Source organism: Arachis ipaensis, chromosome B5 (genome assembly GCF_059453495.1).
Source record: "Arachis ipaensis isolate K30076 ecotype BB chromosome B5, ASM5945349v1, whole genome shotgun sequence".
Taxonomy (NCBI): Eukaryota; Viridiplantae; Streptophyta; class Magnoliopsida; order Fabales; family Fabaceae; genus Arachis; species Arachis ipaensis.
The window spans coordinates 6659590-6677726 of NC_142440.1; the positions used below are offsets into that span (position 1 = coordinate 6659590).

Consider the following 18137-nt stretch of genomic DNA (forward strand, 5'->3'; position numbering starts at 1 on the left):
ATAATACCTCTAAACAAACATGGCCTTAAGAATTTTATTGTTTGCTTGACAAGTTTTTCGGGTTATAGTTGGCATTTCTGAATTACATGGGACGGATCACATACAATGCAAAAATATTATGTATGAAGTGACATCACGTTATAAAAAACGGGAGTTAAATTATTACTTTTTAATTTTCTAATTACATGTATTTATATATCGAAGCAAACTCATCATGCAGATTGCAGGCACCAGAGTCAATCCAGGGAGCAAGGCTGATTAATGGCGCCTGTGACATTTGAGATACCTTTCGTACGTAATTATTTTTTGTAGTTGTTATTAATGGCGCCTGTGAATTGAAAGTTTATGGTTCTAAGCGTGATTAGTTTGTTTAAGCACGTGAACACTTGGATGATGACCATATTGTAATTTTAATCAATCAACGCTAAATATAGATATGCTTGCGAATTATATGCTAGGAGTGGGAATACAAACAAAAAGGTAAATAGACAGAAATTTTACTAAGATACATATAAATTGCAAATCATCCTTCATTTTCAACCGAGAAACTTGTTGTTTTGGAAACGTAGGAGTGTTATAAAAATGACATTGAGAATAAACATTTATCCATTTTTATTTAGAGTTTTATTACAATAATAGGGCGAGGAATGACAGGGGCCAGCAATTTTGGTATTTTGTAACCATCAATTGGCCATTAATAATGTTTTTAATGGTGTGAGATTACATCTAATGGGGAGAGATCACTCACTTTTATTTTGATGGTTAAGTGCTAGCCAGAAAACACAAAAATTCCTGGCCCTAGATTTTTCCATTAAAATAATAAAGGCTATTTGACCTTCCACCACATTCAGGATTCACATCCTTATCTCTATAAATAGATACCCTTCCCTCCTCCACTTGTTCAACAAGCACACAAATTCTCTCATATTTAACTTTATTTTCTGTGTTGTAGCACAAATACATGGCGAGCAAGATGAGCACAGGGTTGTTCTTCACGGTTCTGTTCCTCTGCTACACCCTCACCTACTCCTCACGCATGGAACCTGAGGCTACAGTAGTACCGCACCATCATCATGAGGTTTCATTTGTTGAAATCATTATTGAATTTATATATGCATTAATATTGGTGTTTAATGTCCATTTATATCATGTGTAGGATGATGTTGAGGTAGAAGAGGACAAGTGTGAAGGCCTTAGTGTTGGTGCAGAGGAATGCTTGATGAGAAGAACACTCACCGCACATCTCGACTATATCTATACTCAGAACCATCATAACCGCCCTTGAACTCTCATCTCACCTCTCCCTCTTTGTTGTTAGCTTCATGATTTGCTTAGCTTTCTTTCTTCTTTAATTTGGGATGAGATATCAGCATCTACTAGCCAGAGTTTGTTTTGATATATAATAGATTCCATTTCCGGCAATTCCACATCTATGGACCATGGTCTATCTTCAACAACAAACTAGCTTCCATAATCTAATGGTCCTTATTATTTATTAAATTGTTATTTTATTTTTCTGTCAACGTGATTTATTAAACTAACAACAATATGCTAATAAGCCAAACTAAACTAACTAGCTAGTTAGAGCTAGTAAGTTACTTGAATATGTTATTTTTGTGAACAAATTAAAAATTCTATTATTATACATAAGAGGACATTTGAAATAAATTGATACTGCTCGGAATGTATTTAATTTTTATGAGTGACAAAGAGGAAGTACGTGAGCTTTGACTTGCAGAAGTAACCATAACTTTAGATTTAATGTAAGCTATTACTGTCCTCTGCGCTGCTTCCAGTATTCAATGTAACTTGATCAGTATGTAGTTGCGGGGTTTTGATAAATTGGTTGACAGTTGAGCTTCAACTTACCATTACTTCAGCTGTCATTTAAAACTTTCTATTTGACTTCCCTTCATAGAGAAGCATAAAACCTCAAAAGAAATTAATGACACTAACTGCATACTAGATTACTAATAGTATTGGCGATGTAGAAAATAACAATAATAATAAAAAAGAAAACATTTCACATGGCATGGCTCTATAAATTGGTGCGTACCCCTATGAAGTATATATTCTGGCTAGTGGCTACCCCTATGAAGTAGCAGTAAGGCATTTTTTAAAAACAGGCGAAAATTTTTGGAGTTGCATTTTGTTGTTATTATGTGCCCAAGCGGCCAAGCCCATGAAGCTGATCCATGCATTGCATATTATTATTCCTTCGTTTCTGCGAATGGTCATTTGGAGTTATCATTGCATAATTCCTGAGCTAGATTGTAGCCACTAGCCGCTCGCAGGCATCAAATTATACGCTAGTATGTTAAAGTCTTTCTTCTACCCTACCAATACCAGCTACCATCCCCTATGTTTGAATTCTCTTTTTTATTTGACATAAAAAAAATTTTACTACATCTTTTATTAAATTATAAAATTACTATTAAGATGTGATAATAAATTTTAATGAAATTCATATTTTTTATTTTTCAATAATATTAAATATTTAACATAAGTTTGATAAAATAAAGTTGCTCTGTAATAAAATAAAGTTAAATAGTCCCGTACGGATATAGATCCTAGTGATAGTGTAATTTGGTGTGATCACATGAAATAGATTGATAGATTTTGATTAAAGATTCTATTCAACCGGCCCAACATATCTTAATGGGCCATTTTTTTGTACATGGAGGCATAGCTGCCTTGGAGTGATTGACAGGTGATGTCTGGAGCATGGGAAGTGTTTCAACTTTCAAGTATTTTAGGAATGATGATATTTCATTAATTTTAGTTATTAATCTCAATTATAAAAAATATATATAGTTGAGATTAATAGCTCACCAATACTTGAAATTTTTCCAATACTATGCACATGCTCAATTTGCAGTTTGCACTTTACTTTCGAATTCTTAACTGGCCAATTGTCCATCGGTTGGAATGAAACTTATGCAATAAATAGGGCACCCAATCAATAGAAATGATGGGATCAACATTATATACAGTAATACTTATTATTTTTTACAAGAACATTCCAAGTGAGGAATAGATCTGAAAATGATTACACCTCAGACCAATGAATTTCAAGTTTTCTACAAGTTCGTACCTTGAAGTGGATGTTCTCATGAACGCAGGAAGGAAGATTCATGTATATTTTCACAATATAATTCCTTTAATACATATTCATTTACACAACTTATCCATGTACGGTATACTATAAACTATAAAGATAGTAAACTATGATAAAAGTTTTGCTAGTTCAAGACTTGAATCACGTATGAGCAGGTATCAAAGGCCAAGTGCCACCGGTTGTATTATGTGGAGGCACAACGAGAGACATGTTGTCACAATAACGGAGGATTTGGATGCAGCATATCTTACAATCTCAAGCATTGCCTCGCGAACAACATCAACACATGTTCTGATGGATTCAACAAATGTCTGTAACAGAAACTCCATCACCGATCTAACAGTCTCAAATGTCACCGTCCCGGTGACATCAAGAACAAGCTTCCTATTGCTTGGAACTGCCAAAGTGGATGAGACCCTGCTGATCCAGCTACTCTCATTCTCATTCTCATCATCAGACTCACTTCCCGGTTTGGATTCATCAACAAATGATGTCTCTACATCTAATGCCTCAATTCTTGAAGGAGTATCTTCTCCGAAACTGGGATTTGGGTTTCTCAACACCTGGTGCGTTGTTTTGATCAGAGTCTCCATGGCATTATTACAAACAGTCACCAGCATGTTCTTCATTTTAGTCTCATGGTTTGGGTTGGTTAACCCAGAGAAAAAATCATCATAGGTGTTGATATGCATGGTCTTGTCAAGATAAACAGCAACAGCTGTGCTCACAAAAATCTGAACGCAATTTCCAATGAGTTCCGCACACTTATCACCACAAACCACATCCACCCAATTCGGAACTTGGACACCATTGGAGGATGATCTATCAGCACCTGAGACACCATTTTCATTCCTCGAATTCAACCCTGCACCGCCTGAATAGAAACCAAGTACGAGGTTCCTAGCAAAGCTTCCAACAACTACAGAGGCAAAACCCGACCCAGCTGGCGTTAACATTTTGTCAAGCACCCGGTCCGTAAGAAGCGATGCGGAACCGGTTTGGTCGGCGTTGGAGGGGTTTACGGTTCCATAGCCTCGCAAAACTCCCTCAGTGACAGAGCGCGTGACGGTGGCGAGAGAATCAGCAAAGTGCTGAGAGCGTGCTATTTTGGAAATCTGCTTCAAGCTGTTGGGAAGTTGGTCGGAATCGGTTTGCAAGAAGTCCTTGAGGTCTCCAGAGACGATCCCAACGGTTTCTGCGGATTCGGAAACGGCTTCCGCAACAGAAATCAGCGTGCCAAAAAGCTTATAGACTTTCATCCTCTTACGCGCTACGATAGGCGCGTTATAAAGCCTGTAAGCGCCATAACTGGCGAAGCTGACTGCACCCAGGATAAAAACCCACTTCTTTCTCTTACGGGCATAATCAAAACCCTTCTCCAACACTTGCAGCTCCATTAACCCCCAAATTACCGATAACACCTTCCAGCTCAATATCTATATGGAAAGAAGGGATAGAAGTTAGAGGGATAAGATTATGAGGTTAAGAAACTCCCATTCCGTTTCCTATTGCAGCTACAATTTTGTTTTTTTTCTTTCGTGGAAGCGATAACCCTATCCGTCCTTTTCATTTCTGCTGCGCCAACCCCACTGCAAATACTATCGCTTCAGCCTTACACCAACCATTAGAATACATTTTTTTTTTTCTTCTTGAGCTACATGTTTTATGGGCTTGGGCTTAGTCTCTGTACTTTGTAGATGCGTGAACACTTTACACACTCGTTCTGTTCGTTCATCTGTTTTATATGAGCCCATGGTTGTTAAAGGACGACTAGATCTACATAGATTAGTATTTGGTTTTATTGTATTTATTTAATGGGAGATGCTCCCGTAAAGACACGTAAAACGTCTTTTTGTAAAGACGTTTACGTGTACATATCACATTATTATTGGACGTATTAATGAACTAGTTATTTTTAAATTTCTTAACAAATTTAAATAAATTTGATTTTTTATTACAATAATAATAAATTTAATTTTTTTAGGAATTTAATTATATTTTTAAATTTTTAGGGATTTAAATGTCCGCAAAACAAAAAGTTAGGGATATATTTATCTTTTTATAAAAAATTTTAAAGATATTCAGTTTAGATTATGTAATTCGATCGGATTAAATCAGGTCTAATAATTGTAATGCGGACCATTGGATTTATTATTATTACTATAATAAATCAATTTTGTTCTAGTTTATTAAAAAATAAATTATTAACCGATTTAATAAAGATGTCCAATAATAAAATGACACGTATAAACGTCTTTAAAAAAAGACATTTTAAGTGTATTTATTAAAGTGATCTCCTTATTTAATTTATTTAATTTGTAATTTATTTAAATATTTGATAATTTATTTGATTATTAATTATATGAAAAAAATTAAATAAGAAATTAAAAATTGACCATTTATTTTATAATTTTTTTAACAAGAAAATTGACATTACGGTTGTTTTTATCAAAAAAATAATCTGATAATAATCGTGCGGAAAACAACATATTGAGGTGTTAACATTACTATCGAAAATATCTGTCGGTAACCAAATAATTTTTCTAGTAGATAATTCGTCGCAGACGGTAAATATTTACTGACAAAATTTATATTAACTAATTCCTTTCAAAGGTAAATAATTATCATTAGATTTTATTCGTTTTTTTAATAAAAAATCCAACGATAATCAACATTTTTCTAATAATGTCGACTATCAAATGTTGTAGGTTCTCAAGCTAAAAATAATATTAATAGAAAAATTAAAGAAAAGAAAAAAAAAGAAGTATTAAAAAATAAATAAATATATTAATTTTATAGAATTCTGAAATAAAATGTTAAAATAAAAGTAAAAAGAAAAAAAATTGAAATAAAAGTATAAAAAAAAAGGTTTTTCTATGTGAATATTTGTCAAACAATTTCAATTTTTTCACTTATCTTAAAACTCTTTATTTATAAAGAATTATAACCATTAAAAAATTACAGTAGAAATTATTTTTTTGGGTTAAGTACGATTTTGGTCCTTAAGGTAAGGATTGAAAATTTTTTCCGTTCCCAATCATTTTTTACTTACAAAATCGTCCCAAAATTTTAACTTAATTTTAAAATCGTCTTTTTTACCAAAATTTTATTTTTTATTACTAAATTATCCTTGATTAAAAAATATAAAATAAAAAGAAAGAAAGAAAGAAAACGGGTTAAATGGAGGAAGGGACCACCAGGGGAGAAGAAAGGGGAAGGGATCACGAAGGGGAAAGGGCCGGGAGGGGGGAGGAGGAGCCGCCGTCGTCCTGGACTCGTTGTCACCGTTGAGCCGCGTTGTCGTACTGGGCTTGTCGTCGCCGTTGAGCCACCGTCGCTAACCGCAAAGAGAGAGAGCGATGCGCGAGCTGAAGGGATTCGTGTCCTCCACTGCCGCCGGTGCTTCTAGTCCTCGCCGCCGCTTCTGGTTCTCGCCGCCCTCGTCACTGCTTCCCGAGTCCTCGCCGATGTTCGACGACCCTCACCGCCCACCACTGTTCCGCTGGTCCTCCCCACTCGCCCTGCTGAATTATGGCTTGATCTATAATTTCGTAGCTGCTGTGGTTGAACTAGTAAATTTAAATCCTATCCTTCTTCTTCTTTTTCTGTGTGAAATTTGTTGTGGAATTTTCTGTGTAATTTTCTCGTTATTTGTTGCTTGGTGATTCTGATTTGGCCTAAAATATAAGATGGAGTTTGTCTACTGATGATATAGATTTTGGATATGTTGATGTTGTTGCAATGTCATGCTCTGTTGATTGGGTGAATCTCTGTTTTTGGTTTGGCTTGAATCTTGAATATGGAAATCACTAAACAGGAATGAAGAAGATGAAGGATGAAGAAGATGAAGAAGCAGAAAGGAGATGACGAAATTGTGATAGGGGGTGAGCGTATAATTGTTCGAAAGACCATTTTAAAATTAAGTTAAACTTTAGGATTGATTTTGTATGCAAAAAAAAGTTGATGACAAAAAAATTTTCAGCTCCTACTTAGGGACCAAAATCATACTTAATCCTTATTTTTTTCTAATAATTAAATAAAACTACTTATAACTTTAAAGTACATAAGTTGTATTTCTGTATGAGTGTATAATTGGTATTTTTATTAAGTATATTTTGTTGATAAGTCTTTATGATTTTTTCGACTATTACATTTTAAATAGCAAACTAAGTTGCTATTCATTAGCGCATCACCAACTTTATATACATGTCATATAAAATATTTAGTTTCAATGTAATACTTTTTTTTCTTTAGAATTTTTTACATAAATAGAAAAAAGGTAAAATAAATTGAAAAGAGTAGTGTTAGGGAGCCAATGGCCTAAGTGTACAATGTGTACAATGGGCTAGATCTTTGGTTTATGAATCAAATGAACATCACCTATACTATGCATAATAACCATCCGGATACCAGGGATACCCATCCGGATACCAAGGATAATAAACATCTCATGTTATAAAAAGCTAATTTTGGGTTCACCAAGGTTTAAACCCTTGACCTTCCGGATCTGGAATTCTTATACCATATCCTTAAACCACTCATCCCAAAAGCGTAACTTGACAGGATAATGTAACACTAATAATAATATATCTAATACTTTTCAAACCTTCATTGTACACATTGTACGCTTAGGTCATTAGCTCCCTATACTTTCTCAATTGAAAAAGGTATTATTTTTCTCCACCTTTTTACATGCTTATTTAAAAATATTGTAAAAAAAGTTAGATTAAATGCATGAGTCAATTTTCGTTGCAAAAATAATGATTTTGTCAAACTAAAATCATATATTAAGAGTCAAAAGTAGGTCATTTTATTCGAGATTAATGTATAAAAAATTGAAAATATAGGTGAACTGTTAGTTGATTGAAAATTATTGAGTCAATGTATAAAGTTTTAATGCTGATTCTAATTTCAATTTATAAATAATAAAAACACCTTCACCAATTCTAATCTGGATGTATAATAAAAATGCGTTTTAATGCTTTGAACGTTGTTCTTTGATGTTTGGCAATTTTTCTTCTTTGAATGTTAACGTGATTCTGCATCCCAAAAGCTTGTTCAATAGAAGCAAGAAATTACAGCTTCTACACGTTTACTCAACTTACGTTTAGATTTGTTGTTAGTTATTATTAGTTTTTTCATAATTTTCTCTAAATAAATATTGAGAATATTAAAACAATTATTCTAATTTTTGTGCACTGTTTACAATTTTAATTTTTTATAATATGTATTATTATTTCTATTAGAAATGATAAATTAAATAAAAAATTAATCATAAATAATAATAAAAATATAACTTTTAAAAAATTAGAACCTAAAATAAAATAATAATAAAAATAAAATTATTAAGAGTACTTAAAAAGAGTACTAAAATATGTTATTTTATATATTTTTTAATTTAATAAATAAATATTAATTTTTACTATAAAAAATATACTAAAATAGAGTACTATAAAAAAATACTATATAAAAAATACTTAAAAAATATAAAAAAATAAATATACTTAAAAAAATAATATTATAATTTAATATTATATTTTTTTAGTAATTAACTAATTATTTATCTAGAAATGATTTTAATTAATATTATCCAAATAATATTTATTTTATCAAAATCAATTTTAGTAAAAATTGTCAAACATAAATCATGTTGGCACAAACTTACTTCTACTCAAAATCAATTCTATAAAATCAATTTTACAAAATCACTTCTATTCAAACTACAGTTTGTCCAACCTAAAATCTAAACACACACTTAAGAGTTAAGACAGTTAGTAAGAGTGCTGAATAAAAATCAAGACGTAATTAAAATAGACGTTACTGTACATACACACTAAATACACTTTAAGTATGGCAGATAGAAAATTCAATGTAAAGATAAATATATCAAAGCCATGAAAATATGTGAGACAAATCAAGGATTTATGCACATAATTGACACTAAAAAAATTAGATACATTGTGGCAAATTGGCAACAACAATTAAGCCTTATCCCACTAAATAAAATAAGCTACATGAATCGTATATCATAAAGTATGTGTTAATAAGTAAAAAGTACAGGAAAAAATAGAAAAAATTACTGACCAAAATCCTTGACATAGTAAACCAGGCATATATCCAGTAACAAGAGGAACAAAAGTTGTAGCCACTGACCATACCAGTACTCCAACCTCAAGAATTTTTGTGAAAATATAACAAGGAAACTTCATAATCCCAAAATCCAAACTAAAATCTTTAGTGTCAACTGTAAATGGAATAATTGTCCGATCATTATCCATCTCTACAAAGCTTCAACATCTGATTTATTCAACCAATTCTCATAAAAAAAACAAATTACAGATGGAGCTAATTGTCAACAATAGATCAAAAAATTATTAAAAAATAATTTAATTAAAAATATAGTAAGATACAAAGATAATTTTAGATGTCTCAATTTGATCATGCCTCAAATAAAAGTATCCTTAAAATTGATTTTGCCTCAGGTAATTAACCTGCCACCAAATATCTTGGCTAGCCAATCCGCCAATTGACTCAATGCATAACCTCAGAAGAATGAGGATTGAACCAACCCAGCCATGGATGAATTCCACCCAAATTGATGTGACATTGGAATTATGGCAATGCTCAAGTTCACCTGGCCATGCCAAAAACAAATGCTTTTCATGGATGCAACTCTTAGAAAGGTTTTTTTTGATAAAAAATTATTAACTATGGCATGTTCATGTAAGCAATTACAAAATTTAGCAACTTGATAAGAAAATAAAGGAAAATAACTACACCTATCAATATGAACTATGATCAAGTAGCTAACTTTGGTAAAAGTAGAATAAAAACCTTATCCATGTTACAGATAACAAAGGCAAGGGAAGTGGTTCTGATGAGCTTGTATCTCTGAGGAATTTCAAGGTGGCCAAATTCCAACAATTTTGGAGGCATCCTGGGAAGTCGAAACAGGAGGAGCTTCCTGTTCCTGTTGTCATCGTCCAACATTGTCAACTCGAAGGCCATTGAGAACCTTGGACTTGGAGCTAGATGTAGATGATGATGATGATGCTATTATTACTCTGGGCCTAAGCCTGAGCCTGAGCCTGAAAGGGGGGCTTGAAGGTGAGGGGTAGAATTGGAAGTGTAACACCCTAATTACCTTAAACCTTATTTCATGCTGTAAAACAAAAGATAATTAAAAGTTATGACAATTCTAAGACTTATACAATATTATACATGTATATATAGAAAAAGATAGTAATTCTAGAAGCCCGATAAAGAAATAAGATCAAAAACATAGTTACAAAAGTGCAATAGTTCACACGAAGCTAAAATGAAAGGATAAGATACAGGTAAAGAATAACAAAGTATATATATATAGATATAAAAGCATAATAGGCATAGAGTACTAGCCGAAGCTCGTAGAATTTAGGCCGACTAGTATATACAGACATAACAGAGTTCTGAAAGCTAAAACAGCATATACATAATCTCTCTCAAAGTTAGCCTCTAAGGTAAATAAAGATTCAAAAGTGAAAGTACTAAACAAAATATCCAAAATGACTAACAAATATGATAAAGATCCTACGCTCTGTCACCATCACGTAACTCATCGAGGTGGGTTGCGACTTGCATCTGAAAAATAACAACAGAATATTGTATGAGAACCGGAGATTCTCAGTATAATAACAGTGTCCAGTAATGTAAGATATAAGATTCCAGGACGATAGAGGCAATCCTAGAACTTCACATCAATCATAATATTCAAGCTTATAAAATAAATAAACAAATCCTTAAACAGGCCATCTAACTTAGGAAAATCTAATCTAATATTTACACTGCTGTCCCACAGTCTTCGCTAGCCTAACTGACATGTGATTTCATCACCGCCGCCTTCCGAACCTCCTCAATCCCAGTAAAAAATACAAGTAATAGCAATACAAGTAAAATACAAGTATAATCATGTATATCAAAAAGTAATTAAGCTTGTTATACAATAAGACAAACAATACAAGTCGGTAAAGCAAGCAAACATATAGAATATGCACATGATGAATGCTTGTCCTATTTGGCTGTGATATCACATTGTCGGTTCAACTGCCAACTCGATACATTCCAATGGGAATGTCGCCTTTCAGTCACGAATATAAATGGGAACCCCCCCAGGGATATAGTGCCCGGCTCACTTTCCCAAGAATATAGTGTCCGACTCACTCTTGTGACTCGAAAGGATGCGAGCGGGATACTTAGCCACAGACCTCACATCTCAACATAAGCGGGATTAACTACCATCCTTATGCCGCAGTCGCGACCTCGACAAGCGGGATTAACCACCGTCCTTGCCAGGCGTATAACGTCTCAACAATATCAGTAACTTTTCAGAAATCATCCTTATTACTCAGTAAAGTCATCATTTAATCCCGAGTCATAGACTCATCTCAAACATCATCAACCCGTAATTCCACAACTCATCACATTAATCATTGTTACAGTGCTCCGCCATCTCACTCAACTAATCCATCCTCAGTACTCCAGAAACCTAAGTCTCATTCTTCTAAATTCATACAGAAATTTCCTAAATTAAGCCACTAACTCATCTTTAGTAATATTAGGACCTAAGCACTATATAGTATTCTTAAACGACACTTAAAGAATGTTTGAAAAGCTAGAGAACCTTTGCAAACGAAGAAAAACAAATTTTCAGCAAAACAGGGGTTGTGCATACGCACACCCCTGCCGTGTGTATGCACAAGGGTAAAAATAGGCGGTCGTGTATGCAACCTCTTGCTCGTGTACGTGAGTGCCCCAACCCAAATGGGATGCTTGCGTCGCGTGTTAAAGTTCGCGTACGCAAGGGTCAAAATTCTGATAATTCGCGTACGCATGCAGTGTCTGCGTACACAAAATGTCCAACCCAAATGGAATCCTCACGTCGTGTGCACTGTGTCGCGTATGCAACCCTCACCAGACTTAGACAATGTTCAAATCTGTAGAATTTCAGTTTTAAACACCAAACTTTAAACGTTCATAACTTCCTCTAAAAAACTACATTTTCCTCAAACTTTATATCAATTTAAAGATCTTTTAATGAACTTCAATTTAAGACAAACAATCAATTTCGAAAATTGAGGCTCAAGTTATGATCCACCAAAGTTCGGTAAAAATCAAGTTTCACAAAATCCAACAAGGTTCTCTAATTTTCAAAACTTTGAACTAAACCAACTCCAAACCACAACACACATCAATTCACATCAGAACTTACCATTTTGTCTCAAATCACCACTCTTACCAGATTTCCACTTACAATACACTATCCTCATAATTCTCAACCCCAATCATCAAATTTCTCATGCTAAAACCATTTCTCAACCAACACACTCATCAAATACTATTCTATCATTACCAATCATCGTAATTAGCATTATTCAACCTCAATCTCAATATTCAACACCATGTACCAACAATAACAACATAGTTCATCAAAATTATCAAAATTCATCAAATCATCATACATCGTCATTTCAACAAATTCCAACAATCAATTCAATCCTATCCTAAGGTCCACTAGCCTAAGTGTCCAGAAATATTATATATTACATAGAGAAAACCAAAACCATAATTTGACCAATTCCAATATGCACTAAACCACCAATATGACTGCAATCTAATCCATTCCTCAAGCTCCAAGCATCAATCAATCCACCAATCAACTCCAACAAGCATCAACAATCAAAATTTCCAAGTTATACACATTAATTTACCACAAATCAATACCTAAGGTTCCTAAATACATAGTTTCACAAGGGATAAGAGCAAGCTTACCTTATTCACAGTTGATTAGGACAAAACTCAATAGAAACCAAGTGTTAGAGTGTACCTAAACACCCAAAATCACAAAAATCCACTCAAACCAAAACCCAAAATTTTGAAATTCATAATGGCTGAAAATTGGACAGAAATTTTCGAAAATCTTACCACAATACTTCGCTATAAGTGACGGATTCAGTGAGAGTTTCGCGTAGTCGCAAACGGCATGCAAATCGAAGCACCGTAGCTCGAGTTATGATTGAATGAAGTTGAAGGTGAATAGTGTTTGGTGAAACCTTTGCTTTCTTCTTACTTTAGCAGCTCTCACTCTCATGCAAGTGTTTTATGAGCTGAAATGGGTGCATGTGAGTGTTTATGTATGTTGGGCTTGGGTCCAATTTGGGTCTGGTCTAATCCGTTAGCGTTTTTAGCCCGTTTTCCAATTTTTGGGCCAAACTTTTAAAATTAGCGTCTGATTTTCAACTTTAAATGTTTTTATAAAATTTTCTACTGTTTTTACCGCTCCCACACAGTATTGGATAGATTTAAGCCGATACTGCCGACTAATTTACTGATACGTGTTTGTACACAATTTTCTACAGAAAATTACATTTTTCAACTAAGAAAAATCTATTAAGTCCAAAAATTATATTTAATTTTTCTAATTAGTATTCAAAATTTTTGAAATCTATTTTAGGCAATTAAATTAATTAATTAAGCGATTAATTAATTACTATTCTTACAAGAAGGGCAAAAGATGATGAGAGGTTCTACTGGTTGAGTTCGATGCGTGTGAAAGTGAAAGGAAGCAGGTTGAGCTGTGTGATTTGAACATGAAATTCTCCATTTTTAAAAAAAATAATAAGCAATGAAAATTATTTGATTTCATAGGAGTGAGAGTAGTGAGTAGCATAAGGCACAAACCATGTACTGTAGGTTGGAGAAGGAGAATTGAACATGAAGTTGCCACCAAGAACCTTGCTTGTGGCTTTCATCAAAGGATCACACCATGTAACCAATTTCTTGGAATGAACATGTTCATTTATACAAGTATATAAAAATTAAATTTTTATTATTATTTAAAAAATTATTATCATCTATTACTCCTTAGTAAAATATTTTTTTCAGTCTTTAATTAAAATATTTAGATTATTATCGTATTCTAGCTAACCTCGATTAGAAGGCTGGTATGGTATGGAACTCTGTATTTATATAAGGTTCAGAATTTAGAAGTATTTGTATTTTCTTTTGTTTTTTTGAAAAGATTTTTTATTGGGTTGGACAACCCCAATCTTGGGCCCAACAATCAGAAAGACCGTCTGTACTTTTGTATTCTTGTTGTAGCCTAATTCTGTAATTAGACCTCATTGCTGTTGGGCTCATTAAGCCATTTTGTAGCTCATAATTCCACTTCCTTGACCTGCCGGGTTGAGGGATACCGTGGGAAACTAAAAAAAAAAAAAGAAATCCCTTCCTCTCTTATTTGTGTATTTGGACTAGGTTTTTTGGCCCTTACCCATACCAAAAAAAGGAAAAAAACGTACAAACTGCAAACCATATAGATAATGCACTCTACATAGTTGACCAAAAATAGGAAAGAAAAAAATAATACTACAACAAGATAACATCACACAACGTACTACTGAAAAAAAAATATTATACTTTGAATAAATATGATATAATATATAAAAATTTAAATTTCACGTGTCAAAATTTTATGGATTGCAGTTTTGTAAGCTATTTTATTCTCTTGAAACCATATTTTTTCAAAGATAATAGTGGTATTTTATTCAATAACAAAATAAATATAATGTCAAAAAGTCAGCACTCAAATATTTACGAATAGGTAAAATTGTAAGAAGAAAATAACATAGAAAAATAGATAGAAAAGAAATCTTAGAACACCATACATAAGGCAAAATAAATAGCTCCTGATTCAACTTAAGCAATGTTGCTAGCACTTTTTTGGAATGCTCCTGGACATGCTCGAAAACCCGCCGACACCGCTCCTTCCAAATATTCCAAACTATAATCAAAATCAGTCGAGTTCTCAAAGAGCTTGTTTCTTGAAATTTAGATTGTAATACCGAATTTCTCCACCAATTGAAGAAAAGGAACATCTATGGTCCGAAATGAGGGAAGCTAAAGGATTCTTCTTCCACACTAGATTAGCGTCTCTACAGAAAAATAGATAATGCATGAGTGATTCTGGAGCTGACTTGCAGATTAGACAAGTTGTCAGAGTGAATGAGAACCGCTGGTGGATGAGAAGTAGAACAAGAAGCTTATTATGGAGAATTTTCCACGCAAAGAGCAAAATCTTGTGAGGAATTTTCAGCTTCCATAAATGGCTCCAAACTAACCTCCGTTGCATGAAACTCGAACAAAATTCAATTTAGGTATGGTAAAATTGGTAAGCAATCCTGTATCCTGATGCAACATTATATGTTTTTGCTCTATTCATTACGCATTGAATTATGTTTTCACCTTCTCCTGGGATTATGAAAAGGATTTGCTGAGCAATTTCTAGAGAAAAAAGATTTGAGATTAATACTGATTACCCAATTATGGTAGGGGCAAAAAAGTTCTGAAAGGCGAATGATGTGGATTAGTTGGGATAAGATGATTAGGCGAAAAAAAGAAGGCGGGCTTTGTTTTTGAAGATCTCAGGACTCAAAACCTGACTCTTTTGGATAAACAGTGTTGGAAAATCGCGACTCAACCTAACTCTCTTCTTTCTATAATACTTAAGGTAAATACTTTAAATTTAATTCTATCTTTACAGCAGAAGTAGGAACTTTACTTTCTCGAAGTTGGCAAAATATTCTTGAAGAGAGGCAAAGTTGTAGAGAAAGACATTAGTTGAAAAGTAAGTTTTTGTGATATCTGAATCTTCAATGAATTATGGCTCCCTCCTACTACCATCTATGGCACTACTACCAGATAGTTACCATCTATTATGGGTAAAGGACTTGTTTCTGTCAAATAAACAGTGGAACCAAGCATTAATCTCAAATATTTCTCCTCCAAAAATTGCTCAGCGAATCCTCTCCATAACCCCGAGAGAAGATGAAGACACAATTCAATAGGTGATGAATAGAGCAAAAACATATGATGTTGCATGGATTGCTTACCAATTTTACCGTACTTTTATTGAATTTTGTTCGAACATCATGCAACAGAGGGCCAGTTTGGAGCCATTTATGAAAGTTAAAAATTTCTCACAAGATGTTGCTCTTTGCGTGAAAAATCCTCAATGGTAAGCTTCCTATTATGCTTCTCATCTACTAGTGGTTCCCATCTATTTCGGCAACTTGTCCAATCTGAAAGTCAGCTCCAGAATCATTCATGCACCGTCTATTTTTCTGTGGAGATGCTATTCTAGTGTGGAAGAAGAGTTCTTTGACTTATCTCATTTCTGACTCTAGTTGTTTTTTGTTCTTCGATTATTGGAGGGATTCAGTGTTACAAATTGGACTTCAGAGAACAAACTCTCATAGAGCTCGACTGGTTTTGATTATAGATTGGAATATTTGGAAGGAGAGGTGTCGGCGAGTATTCGAGCATGTCTAGAGCCTCCGAAAAAAATGATAACAACATCACTTAAATTGAACCAAAAGCTATGTATTTTGTCATATGGGTGTATAATGTCCTAAAATTTATTTTTCTAATTATTTTTTTGTGTTATTTTCTCCCAATAATTTTATCTGTTTATAAATATTTAATTTTTTAAAATTTCTCTTATCCTAATTTTTTAACATTATTGTTACGTTGGGTAACCGAAGATTAGTGGGCTGGACTCGCTAGGTTGGCCCAATCGTCTGAAGAAGGAAGTCTCCGACTTGCTTAGCGTCAGGGAGCCTCCGTTCGACTACTGTGTAGGGAAGAAGGGGGGTGGTACCTGCAAAGACACTCTAATGCTTAAGTCAGTAGGGGCCTAAGCAGGTCTAGAGAGTATTGAAACTTAGAGATACCTGAGGGGTGTCAGTGTATTTATAGTGGTGAAACAATAACCACCGTTGGAGTAGTTCCCCCTTTTAAGGAGGATAACCGTATCTTTATCTTAGGGAAGTTGAAACATGACTCCTGGAAGTGGGTTGAGAGATTTTAGGGGCAGTTACTTATTTGAATAAGTGTTATCTGCTAGCTAATCTTCGATCCCAACTTCCTTGGGGGGAGCTTGTGTTGACTCCGACCACTTCTGTAGAGGTTGGCTATACGGGGAGGCCAATATGTGGACCTGGGCCTTAGTGTTGGGCCAGGGTATGAACAGTGCCCCTACTCGAGTCCGATCTCTTTTTGCTTAAGAGTTGAGTTCGAGTATTTGAGCTCGGTCTTGTAGCCGACGTGATTTTTCAAAGCCGACGTGATTCAAAATTTCTCAACAGTCGCGTCTAATCAAACGTCGCGTCCGTTAGAGGTTTCATATTTACACGTGGGGAGCAGTTACCTTGGTAATAGCGCATCTCTTTAATAATCACGTCGATTTACCATTATGCCCCCGGCGTGTTTATAAATACTTTTCCCTCTCTTTCTTTGTTTCGTTTCTGAAAACTTTTTAACTTACACTCTTCGTTCGAAAGAAAGCTTCTTCCTTCTTCGAGTGCTTGCTGTCGCGCTTGATCCTCTCCGAAAGTAAAGGTCAGTTCTTTTCCTTCCCCTCTCTTATGAAATGCTCTTATTTGCATGTTTTGTTTTAAAGGAGTGTTTACGATGCGTCTGACTGTAGGTCTAGTAACTCTGTTTTATTGAGGAACTTGCTTTAGGCCCTTTAGAGACCCTGTTTTTGATCCTTCCCCTTTTTCTTTGTAGGTTTCGTCACCCTTTTACTAGAAAAAGATGTCTTCTCTAGAGTCTCTTTTACAGTGGATGGATGACACCGTTCTTGGGGAGAACCCCTTAGTAGACACCGACCACATTACTGATCTTTGTACCCACCATAGGATCTGCGTTCTTGATGAGGATGAGCCAAAATATGAATTGAATGCCCCGGATCCAGAAGACCGGGTTTGTTTTGGGAGGGCTTCTGATGCGGACCCTCATTTCTTTTTTATGTATGAAAGCCTTTTTACCCGCCTAGGAGTTTTTCTACCTTTTTCTGATTTTGAGATAGCTGTTTTGTCTCACTGCCGCGTCGCTCCTACCCAGCTTCACCCCAACTCTTGGGGTTTCCTAAAGATTTACCAACTTGTCAGCCAGGCATTGGATTTCCTGACTTCTTTGAGAA

At 34.3% G+C, this 18137-nt stretch overlaps 1 non-coding gene and 1 pseudogene across 2 annotated transcripts; one reads left to right on the forward strand and one right to left on the reverse strand.

Annotated features, from left to right (window-relative positions):
• The first annotated feature begins 912 nt into the window (after positions 1-912).
• On the forward strand, positions 913-1500 carry LOC107641658 (uncharacterized). The gene is made up of 2 exons (XR_015883665.1): positions 913-1078; positions 1157-1500. It is a non-coding gene; the product is annotated as an uncharacterized LOC107641658 (transcript).
• A 1613-nt stretch (positions 1501-3113) lies between these two features.
• On the reverse strand, positions 3114-4736 carry LOC107642684 (protein PHLOEM PROTEIN 2-LIKE A10 pseudogene; annotated as a pseudogene). The gene has a single exon (XR_015883142.1). The product of XR_015883142.1 is annotated as a protein PHLOEM PROTEIN 2-LIKE A10 pseudogene (transcript).
• Positions 4737-18137: the final 13401 nt, after the last annotated feature.